The sequence below is a fragment of the Pinus tabuliformis genome, chromosome X, assembly GCF_031772625.1.
Source record: "Pinus tabuliformis cultivar Carrire ecotype Pingquan chromosome X, CPIR1, whole genome shotgun sequence".
NCBI classification, from domain to species: Eukaryota; Viridiplantae; Streptophyta; class Pinopsida; order Pinales; family Pinaceae; genus Pinus; species Pinus tabuliformis.
This window is the reverse complement of record NC_142308.1, coordinates 1542074578-1542099219: the sequence shown is the minus strand read 5'-3', so window position 1 is coordinate 1542099219 and position 24642 is coordinate 1542074578.

Sequence of the window (24642 nt, the reverse complement as noted above, 5' to 3'; positions counted from 1 at the left end):
TATTTCAAGTTTCGAAAGTAGTTTTCAATTCAAAATCGCAAAGTGTTGTCTTGCCTTCCTGTCATTTTTTGAAAAGAAAATCGTTAGTACTGTCGCTTTGAAAGAAGAGATAATTCAGATTTGTATTCAGAATTCTTTTTGTCATTCACACATTAAGAAAGCGAAAAAAAATACATGCATGTGCATTTGCATTTAGACTGCTTGTTGATTGTGATTTAGGACAGTGCATCTAGTGTGTGCTCTCTTCTCTATGTTGAAAGGATTTCATTTCTCTTTCCTTAGTAGCTAGGATTTTCATTGCAAAAAGAAGATTAAATGACTGTTTATCATCTTAGATTACATTTTAGGAATTGTATATCTACATCACGCGGTGAACCTAAAAGGCAAATTTCTTAAGAAAGATAAACTGTAAAATAAATTCAATGAACATAAAAATTCTTTGGAACCTAACGCACAACATCTAGAAGTCTAGGCTAGAGACGTATTTCGACATCGTAAAGCCTGGTAACTGTCGCTTTCATCGTAGGTTGGGTGATACATCCTCTTTGAGATAACAAGTGCCAGTACGGAATTGTGCTCCCACGTACCATCGAGTATATATTGGGAGGCCATCAAATGAATTCAAAAACAATTTTGTGAAATAAGACATTCAACAAGAATTGATAGCACTGCACAACCCATAGTAGAATGGGGTGACTGAGAAAAATAATCGTAGCATTGTGGGAGCTGCAAGGTTTATGCTGCATGACCAAGGCCTACCTATACATTTGTGGGCTACGACATGCAACACAATAGTCTATTTGTAGAACCAGATTCCTCATCAGATTCTAGGCATGATTGCACAAAATGAGGCTTTCTCAGGGAGAAAGTTGGATGTGTCACACTTAGGGATTTTTAGAGCCTCTGTTTACTGCCATGTCTCCAAATAATCAAGGAGGTAAACTAAACTGCAAACTATGACCAAAAACCAAGTTAGAGTCTCGTCCCTAGACCATCGCACCCTGTCTTCTTGGCAATCTGGATGCATTGCACCTCCCGTGTGCAGTAGGTGGGATGCATCCATGTTTCCCTGTGTTACAGGTGCGATGATCAGACAAGACTAAATCTGCCTCCAGATTTTGGTTTTTTCTTCACTCTCTTCAGTTTTATTCAGGAGTTTTGCTATCTATGATCGGTAGACCACTGTTGAAACTCACTTTCTTTGCATCATCCAACCTCCATTGTACAAATATTTGTGAATGTTTTTATGTATTTTTCGCCATTCACAGTTCTCATTTACAAAATAGTAGCTTAATCAAATTGTCGTATTTTGATTCAAAAGTGTCGCAAGTGTCATTTTCAGTCAAGAAAATAATACTTCTCTTTTTTATGGTTGACTACACTGTTACTCGTGTATTTGATCTAAATTTATAAGTATTTCAAGTGTCGAAAGCAGTTTTCAATTCAAAATCGCAAAGTGTTGTCTTGCCTTCCTATCATTTTTTGAAAAGAAAATCGTTAGTACTGTCGCTTTGAAAGAAGAGATAATTCAGATTTGTATTCAGCATTCTTTTTTTCATTCACACCTTAAGAAAGCGAAAAAAAATACATGCATGTGCATTTGAATTTAGACTGCTTGTTGATTGTGATTTAGGACAGTGCATCTAGTGTGTGCTCTCTTCTCTATGTTGAAAGGATTTCATTTCTCTTTCCTTAGTAGCTAGGATTTTCATTGCAAAAAGAAGATTAAACGACTGTTTATCATCTTAGATTACATTTTAGGAATTTTATATCTACATCACGCGGTGAACCTGAAAGGCAAATTTCTTAAGAAAGATCAACTGTAAAATAAATTCAATGAACATAAAAATGATTTGGAACCTAACGCACAACATCTAGAAGCAAGGATAATTTTAGGGGCGAATGTTCACCCTTTGGCGAAATTAAGGGGTTTTAAATTTTTAGTGGGCGAATATTTTGTATCATAGTACATTTTTACAAATCACCTCAAATAGCCCACCTTATTTTAAGGGAGAGGGTAAAAAAGGTAAATTTAGCCCTTGAAATTAGGACTTACAACCTTCCATTCGCCCATTTTCAAGAATAGGTTTTATTTAAGTGAATCCATTCGCCCATTTTCAATAATAGGTTTTATTTAAGTGAATCCTATGGGCCAAATACCATATTTATAAAAGAGGTATGGTAAATTAATAAAAATATAAATAAATGAGAGGTATGGTAAATAAATAAAACATTTTTTATATTTACTCCATAAGTCACCTTATATACATGTAAGGGTGTAAACAAATAAAAATATAAGTAAAGTGGAGGTATGGTAAATAAATAAAACGTCTTTTTATACTTACTCAAAAGTTATGGTAAATAAATAAAAATATAAGTAAACTAGATCGTAACTAAATAAAAGCTCTTTTTATATTTAGTCCAAAACCCTCGTTCTATTTATGAAGGCTCAAGAAAGAGGTTTTATTTAAGTGAATCCTATGGGCCAAATACCATATTTGTAAAAGAGGTATGGTAAATTAATAAAAATATAAATAAACGAGAGGTATGGTAAAAAAATAAAACATTTTTTTATATTTACTCCATAAGTCACCTTATATTAACAAACACTCAAAAAATGGGTTATATTTACGAACACTCAAAAAATGGGTTATATTTAGGTGAAACCTATGGCCAAAATACTATGGGACAAATACCATGGACTAGATTGTTATTAATACCATGCAAAAAAACCATTATTAACCCTAATATTAGAATTAATAAAAATAAAAATGGCACATGGTATTGACCCATGGTATTCACCAAAATGGCACATGGTATTGACCCATGGTATTCACCTGGAATGTAGCCTATTTAAATGGGGGAATTAAACCAACATGTAGCCTATGCTAAGATTCACTAGGACTTTACAAAGTTTTATTATTTAGTGAAAGACTCGCCAAAACCTTACAAGATTTTATAATTGATTAAAATATTCGCCATGCCTGGTGAGAGATTCGCCAAAAAATTATATATACATATTATATTATTGATAAAATCGCCTTCCATTTTTCCTATATACCATGGAGATTCGCCCATTTATTATATTTATAAATTTAGGGGGGGTTCTTAAAATTTTCCCTGTCTAGAAGTCTAGGATAGAGACGTATTCCGGCATCGTAAAGCCTGGTAACTGTCGCTTTCATCGTAGGTTTGGTGATTCCTCCTCTTTGAGATAACAAGTGCCAGTACGGACTTGCACTCCCACGTACCATCGAGTATATATTGGGAGACCACAATAGGCTATATCCTTTATCCTTAGGAAGCCATGTCTACTGATGAGCCCCAATTTTTGGTACAATTTGGGCTCATTTGGCTTACTTGCTCTGCTCAAACCATTCATTTTTTATTGCTTATGCATTCATTTCTTGGTTTATTCGTGTTGTTTGTAGGAAGAAGGGTAGGCATTCTATCTACGTGACTAATGCATGATGATTTCAGGTTTTGGCATTAAAAGGGAGCAAAGACCACGAGAAAGGAGACAAGGAGACAGTGAGGTGGCACTGCTGGTTTTTGGGAGAGGATGTCCACGGTCTTGGGGACCTTCCTCGTGACTCCCACCATAGCTCCGAGCTCCAATCCACCTCCCCACCGAGCTTAGAGGCAGCCAACTGTTCTACAGGAACAGCAGTTACAACTGTTCTACAGGAACAACAGTTACAACTGTCCTACAGGATCAGCAGTTTAACCTTCAGTTGGACAGCCGAGCTCCACAAATCAAGGACACCTGTTGGATGACCATTTTTCATAAATACTGAGGCCGTAGCCTTGGATAGAAGCTTTTTGAAATTTTGTATTGCTCTTGTAATTTGGAAGTACGAGCTACAACTCGGTGTTTGTTCCTTGTGTAAGCCAGTTTTGGCATGACATCAGATTTTCGTTTATGAATAAAGGCAGGCAGATTTTGATCTCATTCTGAGTTTCTAAGGGAGCTATAGCTCTCAGGTTAGAGCCCAACCTGAGAGAAATAGATCTCCTCGGTGTTGTAATTTTGTTTGCATTTCGTTCCAGCACTTTGAGTTTTTACTTTAACATGCAATTCGAATTTACAGTCTGTTAATTTAGTCTTTTTCATGAGATTGAATAGGATTAGTTTATGGAGAATTTGCTTTTAGTTGCTTAGATTCGATAGGAGGATAGTTATAATTTATTGGAGCTCCAGAAAAAGGTTGTTAAAGCTCACTGCCATCTCTGTTAGGGATTGGGGTGCAGTCCATAACCAACCACCAAAAAGAAACGCAGTTCTTCTCACTTCCATGCAAGCTGCAACATAGACATTTTCGTTGAAGATCCATCCATGCACTTTTGATATCGAACCATACTTCTACATTTCACTTCCATGCACGAGTTTCATTTCTTGGTTTTCCATTGCTGATCATAGGTTTCAGGGCACAGTTATCATAGGTTAATGAATTCTCGTTTTGGTGCATAAGTCCTTTGTTTCATTTACGTTGCTCCATATCATTCCACTTCCTTCTTCTTCTTCTTGAACTCTCCTCAAGCCACCCACTCAGCCTCTGTCCAGCTCGTTTACCCTCCAATTCATCCATTATCCACGTAGCTTCATCTTTTTGACCTTTTGATTCCATCCTTCCAGCCATCAAGCCACTGTATGCACTCTTCCTCCATCTGATTTCTCTGCTCCTGAGCCATCACCAGCTCCATCTCCATCTCACCTATCCTCCCACACCACTCCAACACTTCACCATCTCCCAAAACTTCCACGGCCAAACATCCTATAGAATTGCACAGACTTCCTGTAGAAATCCCTGAGTTTCCTGTAGGATCCCCTGCAGACTTCCTGTAGAAGCCTGCAAACTCGGTTGCTGAGCATCCGAACGTGGTAGACTTCTGTGGACTGATGCTAGAGACCCTCTGGGACCTCCCCTAGCCATCCTGACCTTTCGCATGCTTTCCTTCCATTCAAACCGCTCCTGCACAACCAAACCCTAATCAAAAGCATCATCACAATGAATCCAACCACTTAATGAAGAAATACAAAAACATGTCTTTTCAGATGCAAGTAGCTTAGATGCATGTATTTCAGCTCACTACAAGTAATGGAATTAATGGTAGTAGTTTCATTCACAGTTTTGCATAGTTAGGGTCTCGTAGTCAAATTAGGGTTTACTAGGGTTTTCATGCTTTATTGGCTTTCAGTTTCTTTCTGCAATTAGACTAGTCTCCTTTGAGTTAGCTTTCGTCCATCATTCATAAAGCTTCTTCTGTGAGCATATAGAAGTTGGCTTGAGCCCTAGCGGACTTGTGCCAGCTGACCAAGTGATAGCTGCGACAAGAGCTAGTACTTGTGCATACAGCACCGTCGCTTCCAAGTTTGTACGAACTACCGGGTTGATAAAATTAGAGATAGGAAGCTCCAGGAGTTGTAGCATTATTGCTACAATACTGGAGCCCACCATCTTTTTGGCGCCATTGCCGGGGAAGCGTCAGAGTATTAGTAATTGTTGCTTTTCTTCTAATTTCTTACTCTTGCCTTCTGCTAAGTAGTTTACTTCATTTCCATTATGCAAAAGTAGCATAGATATTTCCTGCTTTCATAGATTAGCATTTCCTTTCTACAAGCGTAGACTAGCATTTCCATTCTTGCAATTTCATTTGAGCAAAGTAGATTAGTTCTTTCCTGCTTTCAGTTTAGTTCTGCATCTTTCATAGTTAGTTGTAGATCAATCTGTCTCAGTTTTGCAGGTACCAAAAGAAAAGCAAAGCAAAAACAATCAAAAGAAAAAGAAAGTCTCTTCCATTTCATGCCTCGTAGGAACCGAGATAGATCAGGCAAATTCCTACCAAACACCCCCACCACATCACTGAGTCACCCTTCTCTCTTCTTTGGTGACAGTGACCCAGAGGAACCTATAGGTGAACATCCTGAGATATCCAAAGACCCTATAGTAGAAGAAGAGTTAGAGACCACTCCATCTGAAGCTATGGCTGACAATAGAAGAGAAGATGAGAGAATAGAAGGTGCCTTCCCCATCCGAGAGACTAATGGAGAGATGAAAATGAAGAACATTAGCCCCTCCGCCTTACCTCACTTCCATGGGCTGACCACTGAAGATCCGGATACCTTCCTGTTTGAGTTTGCTGTCCTTTGTAGAACCTATGACTATACTGAAGATGAGCAAAAGTTGAAACTTTTCCCTTCCACTCTTAAGGATGCAGCACTACGCTGGTTCATGGGCTTACCTGGGAATAGTATCACCACTTGGGCTCAGATGCAGCAAGCTTTCAACACCAAGTACCGGGATTACTGTAGGTCCAAGGAAATAAAGGGGGAAATCTTTCGGATGTCCATGGGAAATGATGAGTCCTTAGAGGATTATGAGGAGAGGTTCCAACTAAGCTATAAGCGGGCCAGGTGCACACTTGACCCTGAATCCCTCAAGTTGGTCCTGCTCCGAGGAGTCCCTGAAGACCTCTTAGATACCCTTCACATGTTAGCTGGGGGGGACATTTACCAACTGCCTTATGAGGACATCAAGACGGTGTTTAGAAACCACTCCACGGCAGCTCGGAAACGAGGTAGAGGAAACCACCTCTCATCTAGTGTCCCTTTCTCCAAACATGAGCTTGCAAATCAATTAGAAGATCTTAAGAGTGAGGTGAGACAGACCATTACCATGCAGCTTGACACATTCAGGATTCAGCAAAAGAAAGAAGAAGCTGAGAGAGCCTTGGTTGTCTTCTGCCCTAGGTGCACAAGGAGACACCCTAAGAACGAATGTCCATTGCATTCGGTTGAAGTGTGTTTCGTTTGTGAGGAGGACCATCCCACAAATCAGTGTCCAACCTTACCTGGGTTTAAAGCCATGTACCAAGGGACAGAAGCTCCCACATAGCCTCTCTATTACCTCAACCAAAGGAGGCCACAAGGATCTAGACCTTATCAGCAGGGGATGCAAGGGGAATCTCAAGCTTATTACAGCCCCAACCAATCGACTCCTATGCCTTCTTGGGGTCCACCTGCTCATCCTTCATGGTCCATGCCTCCTCCATGGTCTTATCCACCTCAGTACCCCACTCAACCTACTTCTCATTCATATCACTCACATGCCCAACCACAGCCTCAATGGAATGCACCTCAGTCGGGGTGGAGGCCCCAATACAACACACCTCCTGCCATCTTGCCTCCACCACCAGTTCAACCTCAGCCATTACCTCCTGCTCCTCCAAGGCAACCTCAAATGCCTGCTCAACCGAACCCGAACCCCAACAATAGACAGGCCCAGCAGGTATACACTGGGGAAACCTCATGCCCTACCTATGCTGTGGAGATCCAGGAGATCAATCTTCGATCTGGAAAGACTCTACCAGATCGCCAACCTCCTCCCCCAGAGGATGAGGAAGATAAACATGAAAGTGAACCGAAGGTTATTCCACCCTTTCCTGAGAGACTAACAGCCACCACACAACCCAACCCAGAGGAGGATGAGCTTCTGGGTGAGCTCAAGCAGTTGTGTGTAAAAATACCACTTCTCCAAGCCATCAAGGATGTGCCAATATACAACAAACTGGTTAAGAAGAAGTGTTTCAAACACCCAGGCAGACGAAAGAAAGATGCTTCAACTATCAATGTCATAGGACAACTGTCTGACCTTATGTTAGGACAAGTCATCTACCCAAAGTACCTAGATCCTGGAAGTCCTGTAGTAGATGTTCACATCAATGGCACCATTATACCTCACACCTTGATTGATCTGGGGGCTGCCATTAATGTGATGACCAAGGATACCATGCTTAAGCTTAATCTTCAGGGTTCCTTGAGGAAGACCTCAACAGTACTGCAATTAGCAGATTGCTCCACCGTGACTCCCGAAGGGATTGTGGAGGATGTCTTGGTCTCTATTGACTCTTGGGAATACCCTGCAGACTTCCTGGTTCTCCAACCAAAGGCCAAGCTTACTGGATATCCTCTCATTTTGGGAAGGCCTTGGTTAGCTACTGCAGATGCTTACATAAGTTGTCGTGCAGGAAACATGACCACTAAAAATGGTCCCATGTCCAAGCAGCTAGTCCTATACCCTCTTGCCCAACCCTCCTTAGAGCATGACTTACCACTCTGGTTGGAAGAAGGAGAGGAAGATGAGGTGTACTCAGCACCTCTGTGCACCTTAGATACCACTAGAAGAGACCCCCCAACCGAGGATGACTTGATCGAGACCTTGATCCAGAATCCACCTTCCAGTGCACTACCCTTAGAGAAATTGGTGGAGGATGCCCAAGCCAGCACCTTAGTGGATCTTTGTACAACCAACCCTATTGCTCCCAGAGTCAAGAATGTGGAGTTCGGCCCTGAGAAAGCATTGAAGATCAGCTCCTCCCTATCTCCTTCCCAGGAAAAGGAGCTGTGTAGTCTGTTGGCCAACCACCTAGATGCTTTTGCTTGGAGCTATAAGGAAATGAAAGGAGTCCATCCTTCGGTCTGTACCCATCATATATACATCAAAGAAGATTGTAAACCGGTTAGGCAACCTCAGAGGAGAATGAATCCAACCCTTAAGGACATTGTCAAGGAAGAATTGCAAAAACTGTTGGATGCCGGATTCATCTACCCCATCTCAGATAGTGAATGGGTGTCCCCTCTAGTGTTGGTTCCCAAGAAAAATGGGAAATGGAGAATCTGTGTGGACTACCGAGAATTGAACAAAGCTACCAAGAAGGACCATTTCCCTCTACCTTTCATAGATCAAGTGTTGGATGGACTGGCAGGAAAGAAGTTCTTCTCTTTCCTAGATGGGTTTAGCGGGTACAACGAAATCCAAATCAGCCTGGAAGACCAAGATAAGACCACCTTCACCTCTCCTTGGGGTACCTTTGCCTATCGAGTCCTTCCCTTTGGGCTATGCAATGCTCCTGCTACCTTTCAGAGAGCTGTCTTGAGCATCTTCTCGGAGCTGGTCCATGATGCAGTAGAAATCTATATGGATGACTTTACTCCTTATGGGGCCAACTTCCAGGAAGCATTGTCCAACCTAGGAAAAGTCTTCCAGGAAGCATTGTCCAACCTAGGAAAAGTCCTAACCAAATGCACCGAGATGAACTTGTCCCTTAGTCCTGAAAAATGTGAATTCCTAATGACTGAAGGGACCGTGCTAGGCCATACCATTTCTTGCCAAGGGTTGCAAGTGGATCCTAACAAAATTGCTCTCATCAAGAGGGTTCCACCTCCTCAAAAGGTAAGGGATGTCCGGAGTTTCTTGGGATTAGCAGGATACTACCAGAGATTCATTAAAGATTTCAGCAAGCTAGCCTCGCCATTGTTTGGCCTGTTGGCAAAAGATGTGGAGTTTAATTGGACTGTCGATTGTCAGAGGGCTTTAAATGAATTGAAGGACAAGTTGGTGTCAGCCCCAATCCTGAGAGGTCCAAACTGGGCCCTACCTTTCCACATCCACACTGATGCCTCGAACAAAGACATAGGTGCAGCTTTAGGACAAGTTGAGCAAAAACTTCCATATGCCATTTACTTTGTTAGCAAAAACTTGTCCAAAGCTGAGCTGAATTACACTGTAACCGAGAAAGAATTCTTGGCTGTGGTCCATGCATTGAACAAGTTCCGACATTATATTACTGGTTACCAAACCTTTGTACATACTGACCATGCTGCTATTAGATATTTAATGAATAAACCAGATGTGAATGCTCGTATTATTAGATGGTTACTTTTATTGTAGCAGTTTGATTTGACCATTGTTGACAAACCAGGTAGAGAAAATGTTGTTGCTGACTTTTTATCTAGATTGGATTTGTCTGCAGATGAGGATGGAACAGTGGATGACCAGATGCCCGATGAACATCTATTTTCTATTTCAGTGCTCTCTCCATGGTTTGCTGATATAGCAAACTATCTTGTTTCATCACAGTTCCCTCCACACCTATCTTCCAGAGAGAAGAGCAGAATCATCAGAAAAAGTGCCTCATTTACTTGGATCGGGGGCAATCTGTTCAAGCTTGGCCTCGATCAGATCTTAAGGCGTTGTGTAAGGGAGGAGGAAGTCTTTGATATCCTCCTCACTTGTCATGATGGGCCTTGTGGAGGACATTTTGCAGCAAAGAGAACTGCCTTCAAAATCCTGCAGGCAGGCTACTATTGGCCCACACTTCATCAAGATGTCAGAAGATATGTCAGTCAATGTGACCAATTCCAAAGAATGGGGAAACCGACCCAAAGGGATGAGATGCCTCTCCAACCTCAAGTGACTCTTGAGCCATTTGAGAAGTGGGGCATGGACTTTGTGGGCCCAATCAACCCCTCTTCGAGGCAAAGGACTTACATCATTGTGTGTACTGACTATTTGACAAAGTGGGCAGAGACCAAAGCAATCAAGGCAGCAACAGAAGAAAAGGTGGCCGAGTTCCTAAGAGAAAACATCTTCTATAAGTTTGGCTATCCAAGAGAGCTGGTCACCGATCAAGGGAGCCAGTTCACCTCCAACCTAGTTGAAGATCTACTAGCTCATCACAAGATCAAGCATAGGACTTCCACCCCTTATCACCCGCAAGAAAATGGGCAGGTGGAAGTCACCAATAGAGCATTAGAAGGGATCTTGACTAAGGTGGTGAGCAGCAGTAGAAAGGACTGGGCAGATCGCCTGGTTGAAGCCACATGGGCTTACAACACCACTTGGAAGACCACCACCGACTTCACACCGTATGAGCTGGTCTATGGGAAGAAAGCTTTACTGTCCATTGAGTTTGAGTACAACACTTTGAGGATGGCAGCTCAGCTGGACCTAGATCTCAGCCATGCACAACAAGAAAGGCTACTGCAGCTGAATGGCCTGGATGAGCACAGAATGCAGGCCCTCCTTCACTCAGAGGTGGTCCAACTTCAGAGAAAGGTGTGGCATGAACAACATCTCCATGACAAGCAATTTCAGCTGGGAGATTGGGCTTTGTTGTATGACTCCAGATACAAATACTTCAAGGGGAAGCTGAGAACCAGATGGCTAGGACCATATGTAGTGGAGAAGTGCCATGACAATGGATCTGTCCTCATTCGAACCATTGATGAGGAAGCCATTCCCATGCTTGTCAATGGGCATCGGTTGAAGATCTACAGGAGACCTCTCTCAAGACAAGAGTTCATCAAAACTATGGAGAAATCTGTATTGGTCCTAGAGAGGGGTTATGCCTCTGCTTTTGGCATACCCTGAGGGATATGAAAAAAAAAAAAAAAAGAGAAAAAAAAAAAAAAAATAATAAAGATCCTTGGGTGAAAACCTCTCTGAGGCGCCCAAGGTAGGTGGTAGGGGTGAAAACCTCATTGAGGCACCCCTATTGTCTTTCAAAAAAAAAAAAAAGAGAAAAGGTTTGAAAAAGATCCTTGAGTGAAAACCTCTCTGAGGCGCTCAGGGCAGATGGCACGGGTGAAAACCTCTTTGAGGCGCCCCTATTATCTTTCAAGAAAAAAGAAAAAACAATAAGCAAAATATGGTAAAATTGCATGCAGGTTGCAGATGTTCTATGGAGGAGAGGAAGCCCTTCAACTCAAAGCCAAGGGTCCTTATCATGCTGTCAAGGAACCTCACCAGCACCTCCTCCAAGGGTACCCATGTTTTTTTAAGGTATGTGCAATTTTATCATGGTTTGAATCTTCTACAGGAAGATGCAGTCTTTCTACAGGAAGATGCAGTCTTTCTACAGGAAGATGCAGTCTTTCTACAGGAAGGCGCGGATTTTCTACAGGAAAGTACAGACTTTCTACAGGAAGGCCGAACTTTCTACAGGAAGCTCTGTGTTCTACAAGAAACTTCCTGTAGAAGTTTGGGACGGCCCAGAATTCATCTTAAAAGGAGATTTAGCGACTATGGATTGGTTTGGATGCATGCCAGCCTCTGTTGGCACCCTTGCACATTGCTGTCACCTTGCTCCACCATCCTTGTCGACATGCAACCAAGTTCCCTGCACCAACAAAGCAGATCAATGAGTTCTCGCGGGAAAGCCATTTTCAAAGTTAAACAAATGCTGGGATCTCATACCACAGGCATCAAGAGCTCCGGGAACGTGATTGAAAGGCCAGATCCTCCGTCGTGCAGCATGCACCCAAGGAGAAAGAACTGTTACGAGACACCTCGCGGGAATCCTATAAAAGTTCAACCTGCTCGAGTGGAAACCATTCACAGCTCCGCCATCTGCAACAAAACGCGGGCGCATGCAACCAAAGCATCCACTCCATCGTTGGCAGCCTGTAACCACGAGCCTCCGGGTCTGTGTAAGTCGCATGCAGCAGGTAGATCCACTCACCATCGTCCAAGAACTGGAAAAATCATGTGCAGCCACGCAGGTAAGTGTCTCAACCCTTCCTTCCATCAAATCACATGAATTTTACTTTGAAATTGTTTGCACAGCATAAAAGTGAATGGTTGAGCGGCCGTATGGCCAGTCGGCTGGCCACGTTGGCTAGTTAAAGTGTAATTGGATGTTTGGGTGGCGGCCACGACAAAAAGAATGAGCGGCACGCACGTGAGAACACTCCCGTCAGAAGCATGAGTTTAACAGGAAAGGGCGGCGGCAAATCTGTGGGAATGGATGCGGCAGCAAGTGAATACGCAGGCGAATGATGGATGACGTCGCCCAACGGTCCGGCGGGGACAGCTCATCCCCCGCACCACGGATTGCACCGATTCAAAATCTAATCGGCTAGATCATGCACATGCATTTATCAACCACCACTTCAAACTCGGGTGGCTATTCTAATCTCCTCTGCACTTTGATACGCCGAGCTGTTGGCTACCAGAACGCCGGTGAAGCACACCTCGAGCGCGGGCCAACTACAGTCCTCCCCGAGAATTGCGCACAGTTTCTACAGGAACGCAGTTCTACAGGAACACAGTTCTACAGGAACACAATCTCTACAGGAACGCAGTCTTCTACAGGGAAGCGGGTGCCTCACGGAAAAAAGGTGGCCAATTAAAGAGGTAACCCTGAACTCTTCATGCAACTGGTTAGTAAGAGTGGCAAGACCATCATCCACAGTCTGGTCATAAAGATATTGGTGGAATTGTTGTTTGCTGTGCCTATGCTGTCGTTCTACAGGATATCAGTATAAGTAGACTATGTTGAATTTTGTGGATTATGTGCATGCTCTGTCTTAATAGACCAAATCTCTTTTGCATTTGCCACCTTTAATTAAAACAACCGTGGTCATCATGCCGGGTGGGTTTATAAGACGGGAACCCACTGATCCAACCAAATTAAGGGAATACCCGGCAGTGGTAGAGCTCTTCACCAAAGCACAATGGATGCCTTTTTGTGATAAGCTGCAGGGCTACGATGATGAAGTGGCCGAAGAATTCTTGCAGGCTCTAAAGCCTAAATCCCAGACACTGGCCATAGTGAACTTCATAGGTCTAAGCCTCAAGCTCACCCCGGAACATATCATTCGGATCACAAAACTTCCTATGGGTTTGTCGTGGGATAAGGAAGAAAGAAAGCTGAGCCAGCAGGCAAAGAAAGAATTCTTTCCACCTGAGAAAGAATTCTCGGAGGACAAAAATGGGGTGCGAAGAACGAGCCTGTTGCCACCATGGAATGAAGTCAGTTTGCAAATCATGAAATATATCACTTGTGAAGGCCGTTTCAGCATCGTGTATGCATATCACTTTCGGCTGCTCACTGAATTGAGGCACCGAATTGATCTTCCTGTAGAACAAAAACTGAGCATCCCTTATTACCTACTGCAGTCTCTAATGGAGTGTGCCACAAAGCTGAAAGAGGGCATACCAGATCAGATAGCCCACCATGGGTTGATCAAGATTCTTGTGGAGGATGCGCTGCACTCATATAAGGTTCCCCTCTCATGGGAATCCTTCCGGAATTTGACAAAAGATGGGGACATTAAAATGTTGATCGAAGAAACGGGTTCCTCCAGCAGTGAGGAACAAGAAGCAGTGGCCGAGGGACAGAGAGAAGAAGGCCAGAAGACCCCGACCACAGTACAGAAGAGAGAACAAAGGAAGAAGCATGAGGAAAAGGAGGACAAAGAAAAAGGTGGCACACCTATCTTGTCAGCAAGGGAAAAGAGGATGAAGAGCAGAATGGACAAAGCTGAGGTGGTCCACGTCAGCCCAAGTACCTCAACAGCACCTGCAACCAAAGAAAAAAGTAAAACTCAGGCAGGCAAGCAAGTAGAGGTGGAGACACCTGTGTCTACAGGAAAGCAGAAACAGGCTTCTACAGGAAGCCTGAAAACAAAAACAAAGGCTTCTACAGGAAGCCCGAAGATCATTGAGAAGCAGGCTTCTACAGGAAGCCCAAAAACAAAGACAAAGGCTTCTACAGGAAGCCTGAAAATCATTGGGAAACAGGCTTCTACAGGAAGCCCAAAAAGGGGGAAAGAAAGAATCTTCTACAGGAGGCCCGGAAGTGGGCAAAGCAGGGTCTTCTACAGGAAGCTCGAAATCTGAAAAGGAGGGGCCCTCTACAAGGAGCTCTGAGAGAGCAAAACGCAAGAAAGAGAAGGCTGGTACTCTCGAAAAGGAGGCAGCAGCGGCACTGGCCACCCTCAATACACCTCCAAAGCCGAAGGAGAAGAGAGAGAGGGAGACCCCTCTACCATCTGAAGCCAGGAGAAGCAAGAGGATAACCACGGGCAAGCCACAGCCTCCACCCGGCAGCCAAACCATTTTAGGGGATGTCCCTACTTCACCCAGTGCAAGAACCCCCTCTAAAACATCAGCCACCCCCGAGAAGGGGAGCCCAAAAATAACTTCCTGGACACGAAAAATAGGCCAATCGCCTTCCGAAGCCCGGTTCAAGGAAATAGGAAAGGGGGAAGAAGCATCACCTTCGTCACCACCAGGGGTAGCAAAGGCAGGGCCGCAAAAAACGGGAAAGGAAGAAGCGCCACCCTCGGCAGAAAAGGCAGGGCCACCAAAAACGAGAAAGGAAGAAGCGCCACCCTCAGCAGAAAAGGCAGGGCCACCAAAAACAAGAAAGGAAAAGCATGCTCCGGGCTCTAGTTCTCAGCCAAAGACGAGGAGCCAAGGAAAAGTTGCTCAAGGATGAGCAAATAGTTTAGCTTGGGGGTGATGATGAGCCCCAATTTTTGGTACAATTTGGGCTCATTTGGCCTACTTGCTCTGCTCAAACCATTCATTTTTTATTGCTTATGCATTCATTTCTTGGTTTATTCGCGTTGTTTGTAGGAAGAAGGGTAGGCATTCTATCTACGTGACTAATGCATGATGATTTCAGGTTTTGGCATTAAAAGGGAGCAAAGACCACGAGAAAGGAGACAAGGAGACAGTGAGGTGGCACTGCTGGTTTTTGGGAGAGGATGTCCACGGTCTTGGGGACCTTCCTCGTGACTCCCACCATAGCTCCGAGCTCCAATCCATCTCCCCACCGAGCTTAGAGGCAGCCAACTATTCTACAGGAACAGCAGTTACAACTGTTCTACAGGAACAACAGTTACAACTGTCCTACATGATCAGTAGTTTAACCTTCAGTTGGACAGCTGAGCTCCACAAATCAAGGACACCTGTTGGATGAGCATTTTGCATAAATACTGAGGCCGTAGCCTTGGATAGAAGCTTTTTGAACTTTTGTATTGCTCTTGTAATTTGGAAGTACGAGCTACAGCTCGGTGTTTGTTCCTTGTGTAAGCCAGTTTTGGCATGACATCAGATTTTCATTTATGAATAAAGGCAGGCAGATTTTGATCTCATTCTGAGTTTCTAAGGGAGCTATAGCTCTCAGGTTAGGGCCCAACCTGAGAGCAATAGATCTCCTCGGTGTTGTAATGTTTTTTGCATTTCGTTCCAGCACTTTGAGTTTTTACTTTAACATCCAATTCGAATTTACAATCTGTTAATTTAGTCTTTTTCATGAGATTGAATAGGATTAGTCTATGGAGAATTTGCTTTCAGTTGCTTAGATTCGATAGGAGGATAGTTATAATTTATTGGAGCTCCAGAAAAAGGTTGTTAAAGCTCACTGCCATCTCTGTTAGGGATTGGGGTGCAGTCCATAACCAACCACCAAAAAGAAACGCAGTTCTTCTCACTTCCATGCAAGCTGCAACATAGAAATTTTCGTTGAAGATCCATCCATGCACTTTTGATATCGAACCATACTTCTACATTTCACTTCCATGCACGAGTTTCATTTCTTGGTTTTCCATTGCTGATCATAGGTTTCATGGCACAGATATCATAGGTTAATGAATTCTCGTTTTGGTGCATAAGTCCTTTGTTTCATTTACGCTGCTCCATATCATTCCACTTCCTTCTTCTTCTTCTTGAACTCTCCTCAAGCCACCCACTCAGCCTCTGTCCAGCTCGTTTACCCTCCAATTCATCCATTATCCACGTAGCTTCATCTTTTTGACCTTTTGATTCCATCCTTCCAGCCATCAAGCCACTGTATGCACTCTTCCTCCATCTGATTTCTCTGCTCCTGAGCCATCACCAGCTCCATCTCCATCTCACCTATCCTCCCACACCACTCCAACACTTCACCATCTCCCAAAACTTCCACGGCCAAACATCCTGTAGAATTGCACAGACTTCCTGTAGAAATCCCTGAGTTTCCTGTAGGATCCCTTGCAGACTTCCTGTAGAAGCCTGCAAACTCGGTTGCTGAGCATCCGAATGTGGTAGACTTCTGTGGACTGATGCTAGAGACCCTCTGGGACCTCCCCTAGCCATCCTGACCTTGCCCATGCTTTCCTTCCATTCAAACCACTCCTGCACAACCAAACCCTAATCAAAAGCATCATCACAATAAATCCAACCACTTAATGAAGAAATACAAAAACATGTCTTTTCAGATGCAAGTAGCTTAGATGTATGTATTTCAGCTCACTACAAGTAATGGCATTAATGGTAGTAGTTTCATTCACAGTTTTGCATAGTTAGGGTCTAGTATTCAAATTAGGGTTTACTAGGGTTTTCATGCTTTATTGGCTTTCAGTTTCTTTCTGCAATTAGACTAGTCTCCTTTGAGTTAGCTTTCGTCCATCATTCATAAAGCTTCTTCTGTGAGCATATAGAAGTTGGCTTGAGCCCTAGCGGACTTGTGCCAGCTAACCAAGTGACAGCTGCGACAAGAGCTAGTACTTGTGCATACAGCACCGTCGCTTCCAAGTTTGTACGAACTACCGGATTGATAAAATTAGAGATAGGAAGCTCCAGGAGTTGTAGCATTATTGCTACAATACTGGAGCCCACCATCTACCGCCCTATTGATCGCGATGCACTGAACACAACATTCGAGAAGATTGACTGCCATACCGTAAAAAGTATTCTACAGTTTTGAGATTGGTTTGGTAATCCCTCTGTCTAGAGTTCCAGAGTAGTCTCTTTCATTCCTTTTCAGACTCCTTAAAGGAAAAGGTCCATCTAAGCACTTGTCACTTCAGGCTCATTAAAAATCAAAGGCGACTAGAGTCATCTTTAGCTTTTTCTCGACTCTTAAAAATTGAAAAAGCAAGTTGTGTCAAAGCATCTAAAATTTATTTTAATCAGAATAACATCACTGTTCCCTCATTGGTCTTAGGTTGAGAAAATGGAGTCCACCAACCAAGGATTTTCCCTTGAGGGAAATCCTAGTCCTTTCTCCTCTTGGGGAGATGTTGGTGCACCTTATATGGCCACATTATCCCTTCCAGGACTGACAATTGGCCTGCCGGTATGACTTTTCTCGACCTTTGTCGTTCAAAGCATCGTGATTCCTGGACAATCGAATCAACAACTAGATGATACCAGAGTTCCCCACCCAACCTTCTACTTTGTTTGCCTCTACCTCTCCTTCTTCCTCTTCGCTTGGTGAAGGTAGTAAAACTAAAAACCAAGTAACTGAGAAGAAGAAGAAGGGGAAGGAGAAGAAGAAGAAGAAAAAAACGACAAAAAGGGGCAACTGTGCATCATCTAGCGAAAATCCACACACTGCACCATCCAAACCTAAATCTCCATGTGTCATCTGCAAAGGAGACCACTATCACCGAGATTGTCCTTGCATCCCACGGATCCTAAAGGACTGGTCTCCCCACTTGCACAATTCGATGTCGTCAACCTCTGATGATCATGTTGAAAGCACACTGTCAACTAGTGAAAGCGAAGTCACCGAACAAAAAGGGAAATCTAAATTTCCCTGCAGGCTGTGTGAAGGAAATCATGCCCTTCATCGTTATCCCTTCCTAGATGAAGCTAAAAGAGTCTTGGATAATCGTCCTACATCACCGCAGCGACTCCCTCCTGGGTACAAGAAACTCTTGCCGAATCCATTGCTAGTTGAAAATCCGACTAACCCACCTTTGGAGTCGGTCGAAGCACCTATCATTGAAGATAAACCCTCTGAGTCCACATCAGACCAAAGTCAACAGGTCGAGACGGCAGTCGACCCCATCTTGGCTTCAGAAGATTTACCTTCAGATGATACAGTCACCGAAGAGAATGAGAACGACACCATTCAAATTCTTTTCGTAAACACAGACTCCGATGAACATGGGGGCAATCTGCCAATTCCTTTACAGTAGGAAGGAAATTCATCAAAGTTGTATCCATCCATTTATTTGGTCCCACCTCCAAGCAACCTAGTCATTTCCTCAATTGGAATCTACTAGGCAAACCCCATTTACATCTAATGTACCATTTCGAATCATAGTGCAAACTTACAAAATCGTCATGGTTGGTACCATCATAGTTGAAGGGGCTTCTGTAAGTATCCTTTCCTCGATTGCTTGGAAAGCGCTTGGTTCACCATCGCTTTTGCCTGAGATGCGAAATCTGACAGGCTTTGATAAAGGAACCAGTCGACCGTTAAGGATCCTTCCGAGTTTGCCTATAAATTTAAGAAGGAAAACCGTTTATCTGAACGTAATGGTAGTCCAAGGACCTTTGGATTACAATCTACTCCTTGGGTGTGACTACATTTATAGCATGGGAGCCATTGTCTCCTCACTCTTTCGAGTAATGTGTTTTCCACATGAAGGCAGAGTGGTCTAGCTCGTAGACCAGCTTTCATTCCCCAGTTCACACATAGCTAATAGTCAAATTCCATCCCTAACAGGTCTTTTTACACAAGTAATGTCTCATCAATCTCCAGTCCGTCCACCTGATGAGCATGAGTGATTCAATGGTTATGACTGAAACCCAGGGGGCATGCACCCTAGTCTGCTTCGGTAGGAAAACTTCAGGTATAGGGTAGGTTTCCGCAGAGGATATATGACTAGTTTGACACACCTGTCCATTTAGGAAAATGGGATTAGACCAGAATAAGATACCTCCGTTAGAAGGTAGGCCTTTCCCGATAGAACAAATGTTTTGTCTGTGAATTGAAGGGTAACTTTGAAAAAATAGGCCTTTCCCGATAGAACAAATGTTTTGTCTGCAAATTGAGGGGTAACCTGGGAAACTCTACTTTGCTATACCTAGGGGCATGCAAAGCTTTTTGCGTGAAAGTGAAAAGTGACCATTTATTTTCTTAGTTTGTAGGTTCTTAACCCTTTAAACTCATAGGATTGGTTGTTCCTAGCTTACATAATGAAAGGAGTCAGAGCATAATTTCGAATGGTGCAAGCTCCCTAAAAAATGAACCTATCAATGGGACATCCTTATTATACGATTGGCACAAGCAGTTTTACGCGAAGTTCAAGCTCGTTAAATATTAAAATTAGCAATGAGCATATGTTCCACCAAAGTTTAAGCTCATTAAAAAATGAACCCACTTCTGATAAATAACCATTGTGAATGCATTATCATCAGCTTTTGAGCCTTGGTCTTGTTCTTACCATCACCTCTGCTCTGTTGTTGCCGATCATTCACCTCCATTTGATTGTTTACCCCTTTTGAGGAACAACTGCGACGAGTGATCCTATTAGCCACCTTTTTACACTGTTGTGATTGGAAAGTTCCAAACCTTACCTGGAACCAGCTGCTGTCTGAAAACATCACTCGTTCCTCAAAAAACGAGTCTCCTTTAAGCTATTTTCATATGACTCGTAAAATATGAAAAGATTGCTGAGCAATTGGCCTCTCCAGCTTGTTAAAGTGATTGGAAGTTCAATCCCTCCTCTAGATTTTAATCTTTCTGGACCTGAGGGATTATTACACAAAAAGATCGAGTGTTTGTCTTCTTCGGCTCGTTGAAACTATCAAAAATTCATCCCTTTCGCATTGTTTTATACTTTTTCAGACTTAAGGGATTATATTACAAAAGAAAGGAATATTGGAGTCATCTTTCCATCTCTTTTCAGACTCTCTAAAGTTGAAAAGGACCAAGTTATCCTTGTCGTTAAACTCGTTAAAAAAATAGCGACAAAATTGTCCATTCAGACAAGAGCGAGTTTCATTGTTACTAGGCTTGTTAAAACATAGCAACAAGCTTTCCCGAAGGGAAAATTATAGAACAAGCATATGTTATCCTCCTCAAACTTGAAAAAAATAAAGAGGTACTAGTCAGAAATGACTGGGGAAAATTGGGAAGAAAACTTGAAGAAACTTTATTGTTAGCAGGTCGCTTTTGAACATGACACTTTCACTCCATCACCATGATTAAGTCGAGTTGGGTTATTCCATTCACCGGTCATATCACCATTGGTCCACCATACCATCCACTTTATGTGTTAACACTACCAATCCATTTCAGTGTCGCCGATATGTTCAAGGGAAGTCGCTCAGACAATTCACCTACCCAACTTGTGTCTCGTCTGCTACAATACCTTCACGCTCCATTCTTTCATGACCGCCACCCTGAACCTTGTATCATCAGATCGTTTTCACCTCCACAAACTCATTTGCTCCATTCTGTGTCATATATGTTCAATCCGCTAATGCCCTCCTATGACGGGTCACTTCTTGTCGACATCAGCTAATTATCCAAGAAGCTGACCTAGGGACAACCCTTCCAGTACTTTGAAGCTTGCATGCCTCAATGGCAAGTTTCTCACTTCTGGCGACAGGTTTACACTAATGGCCTTCGACTGAAATATTTTGTGTGGTGTTCGACATCAACCCATATATTCACACCACGTTAATTTTACAATAGTACCTTGAGGGTCATCATCATTATCGGTGATTCCTCTTGCGCCTGTTAACAGCTCACATCATTGGCTGGTAATCAGGCAATGTCCTTCCATGTTCAACATCAGAACATCTTTTCACATGGATCAACTTGTACTTTTAGGCAAAGATTGGATGAGTCTTGAAGACCCCGAATATAGTTTCATCCATCCGGGCTATGATATATTCAGGAAAATAAAAACATCAAATGTTCATCATTGCTGCACAGATAATCATCCAAACTAAGGGATGATGGCTCTACTAGAATCATCAGTCTACACACAAATGATTGTTTGTCCTATGTACATGAAAATGAATTTATCAAAGTTGAGCATGGGAATGCCCACCTCAACTAGATCATGAAAATATTATGAAGATAATGTATTGTATTGTATCTTATTACAGGTCACCTTCCAGTGCGAAAAACCTCGGATCCTCATTATAAAGCATTTCACTCGACATCAAAAGATTTACGACCTCATGCTTTAGGGGGCAACTGTTATAGACATATTTGGGCATTGAACCCCAATCACATATGTCCATAAACCAAGGGATTCTAAGTCCCTAAAAGTTTTGTTTCATACCCTAAAGGAGCAAGGTTAGCTGATTACATCATCTCCCAGAAGTTCTCCATGAAAAACTACTCAGAACTGGTCAAAGCAGGACCATACAGACTGCCCAGTGCTAAAGGTGCGATGCATCTCACCTACCACATGAAAAAAGTGCAATGCATCTCACCTACCACATGAAAAAAGTGCGATTCATATTGGAAAGCCCTTCTATAGGGTGTGATGAGCGAGAGCAAACAAATGGCACAAGTAGTTTGCTAGGTGGAAACCCAGAGAATCTTCTAAAAACTACTCATTTAACACTTGCTTCTCTGAGTTTGCCCAGGGATGAGTAAGAGATCTAAAATCTCCATGTGGAACTAGGAACTATCAGAGAGATGACAATAATCAAAATCCCAGAAGCTGAGTCACCCCCCTGCAAATATCTATAAATAGATCCCTCATCCCAGAGATCCAGAGGTTAGAATTAGTTAATTTGCAAAGAGGTGCTGCTGGTTTCTCTTTGAAGACATTGTTGGGTGATCTTGCTTTGTGTGAGGTGAAGATGGCTTTCAAGATGAGAGGATGGTGTTGGGTAAGACCAAGTGGTTTTAATCCTCTCTTCTACTACTTTTACCAATAAAGCTATTTGAGTTTTCCTCCATATTCTTGTGTATCTTTGAATATTGTGTTGGTATATGCATTTGTATGGTCAATATATATCTGATCCTATATTGTTTACAGCGAAATATCTCTATGCTTTGATGGTATAATGCTGCTGTGAATCTACAGGTGCTCTTTGAAGCGGGACAAGTAAGGAAGCAGTGGCAAGATTCTGTCAAAGGGGAAAGGAAACAAGCAAGGAGCCAAGTGGAATATTGAGGTTGGTATTCTCTGCTTCTTTCCCATCTCTCTCTTGTAAAGGAAAAACAAGTAACTTTAATCTATTTATTTCTAAGATAGCTACCCCTCTTAGTGTGACTAGCAGTTCTGAATAGACACTAGATTTCCCGATAACAAGCAGAGAGTGGAAACATCCACTCAAGCATAACCATCCAGAGAAGGTAGAAAAAAGACCAAGGAAGTTGATAGACTTGTGCAGGATGCGAGGGAGAATGTTGGAGCTCCTTCCAATTTGCGTAGGTAGATAAGGTCATTTGATCGGTACACTAGATACATGGCTATAATGACTTAGCTTGTAGAGACTGAGCCATCCTATTTCAAGGAAGCAGTAGAGAAACCTGTATGGGTTGATGTAATGGTGGAGGAATACAAATCCATTATAAAGAACATTTTTTGGGAAGTGGTGCCCAGACCATAAGATAAATTAGTTATGGGTTCAAGATGGATCTTCAAGGTTAAGCATATAGCAAAAGGTAGCATAGAGAATTATAAGGCCATATTTGTAACCAAGGGATACTCTCAAGGTGAGGGAATTGACTATGAGGAGACCTTTTCTCTGGTAGCAAGGTACTCATCCATTATATTAATTCTTGCACTGGTTGCATATTTAGGGTAGAATATCCACTAGATGGATGTAAAAACATCATTCCTTAATGGAGTTATTGAGGAGGAGGTGTACATCGAGAAACCAGAAGGTTTTGAGACATTTGATCAAGAATCTCAAGTGTGCAGACTCAAGTGAGCATTGTACGTGTTATCACTCTAAAATTTCCCTAGGGTTGTCATGTTGTGTTTCAAGAAATAATATAGGTAACCAAAAACCTAGTTTTGAGATTAGGATCTAGCCTTCCTAATGCTCAGAGAGGGCTCTCTCTTAATGATTTAACTTTGTTGAGTTAATTGATTTTAGGTTAGTTATGTAAGATTGATTTGAATTTGATTTGATTTGGTGGTGGAATCACTGATTTAGATGGATAGATGAATGTCTCTTTACCATTGGGCCATGGAGTCCAAATGTCAAGAAAACAAGACTGAATCAAGTTCTAAAGATAGTGCTCAAAGGGCAAGGTAGTTGAGTAAATTTAGATCTTTTAGGCTAGATGGTGAAGTGATTTTTCAATTGAGGTCAAGGAGAAATCAAGGATTCCTCAAACCGAATAATGAGGGAAATGAAAGAGGTAAATCAAAACTAGGGAGCAATGAAGAATTCCCTACTCTGGATATCAAAAGAAAACATCAAAATGAATAACTGTTCAAGACAGAGTGTACTTAAACAAATTCTATAGTAACATTCCAGTTAATTCATTCAAATTGGAAAACATGTAAGTATGTGAAATACTTAAGAAATAACCCTCTGGTTTTAGATCAATATAACTATAGAAATGTTCAGTAATCCACCCCTAATACTTCAAATTATGAAGTATTTATACAAAAAACTATTATAAAATATCCTAAATTGTTTTAGGCATTATTCAAGGAAAAAGAAATATCTTCATGCAAGAAGATAGAGACAGATATGTAACTGATGCAAGTTGTCCCTCTTTTATTGTTTGTTGTTGGATTTTCTTTGATATTATGATGCATTTCCTCTCTTGTTGTTTGATTTCTCGCTGACTGTCTCTTATACTACTTTTTAATGATACTCTTTCATCTTTAAAATCTATTACTCTTTACTATTTTACCTTGATTGCTCTTTACTTCTCTATTTTTCCTTTCATCTTCATAGTAAATAATTCAAATTTTCCCAAGACTCTGCATCTGGTAATTTAATATTTACCATTCTTCTGTAGATTTCATCAGTTTCTATGTATTTTGCAAAAGTAGGCTTGTTTATAAAGAGATGTTTTACCTCATGCTGGAGGTAAAAGAGGTTCTCAAAAGTTTGATAAAGCACTTTTCCTGTAGGAATCCCTTTCATGGAGGAATTGTTGGCTTGTTCCTTTGCCACTTCTCTGATTTTCTTATCATAGTCTTCATGTGGCATCAACTTGTCATTAATCACCAATGGATTAGGCAGACCTTTCTGCCTCAAAGCATCAAATTTCACCATAAACCTGGCTATTGCTAGCTCCATTGTTTGGCATTTCTCCTCAAGTTGTATCATCAGGTTCCTCTTGGTGATTACCTTC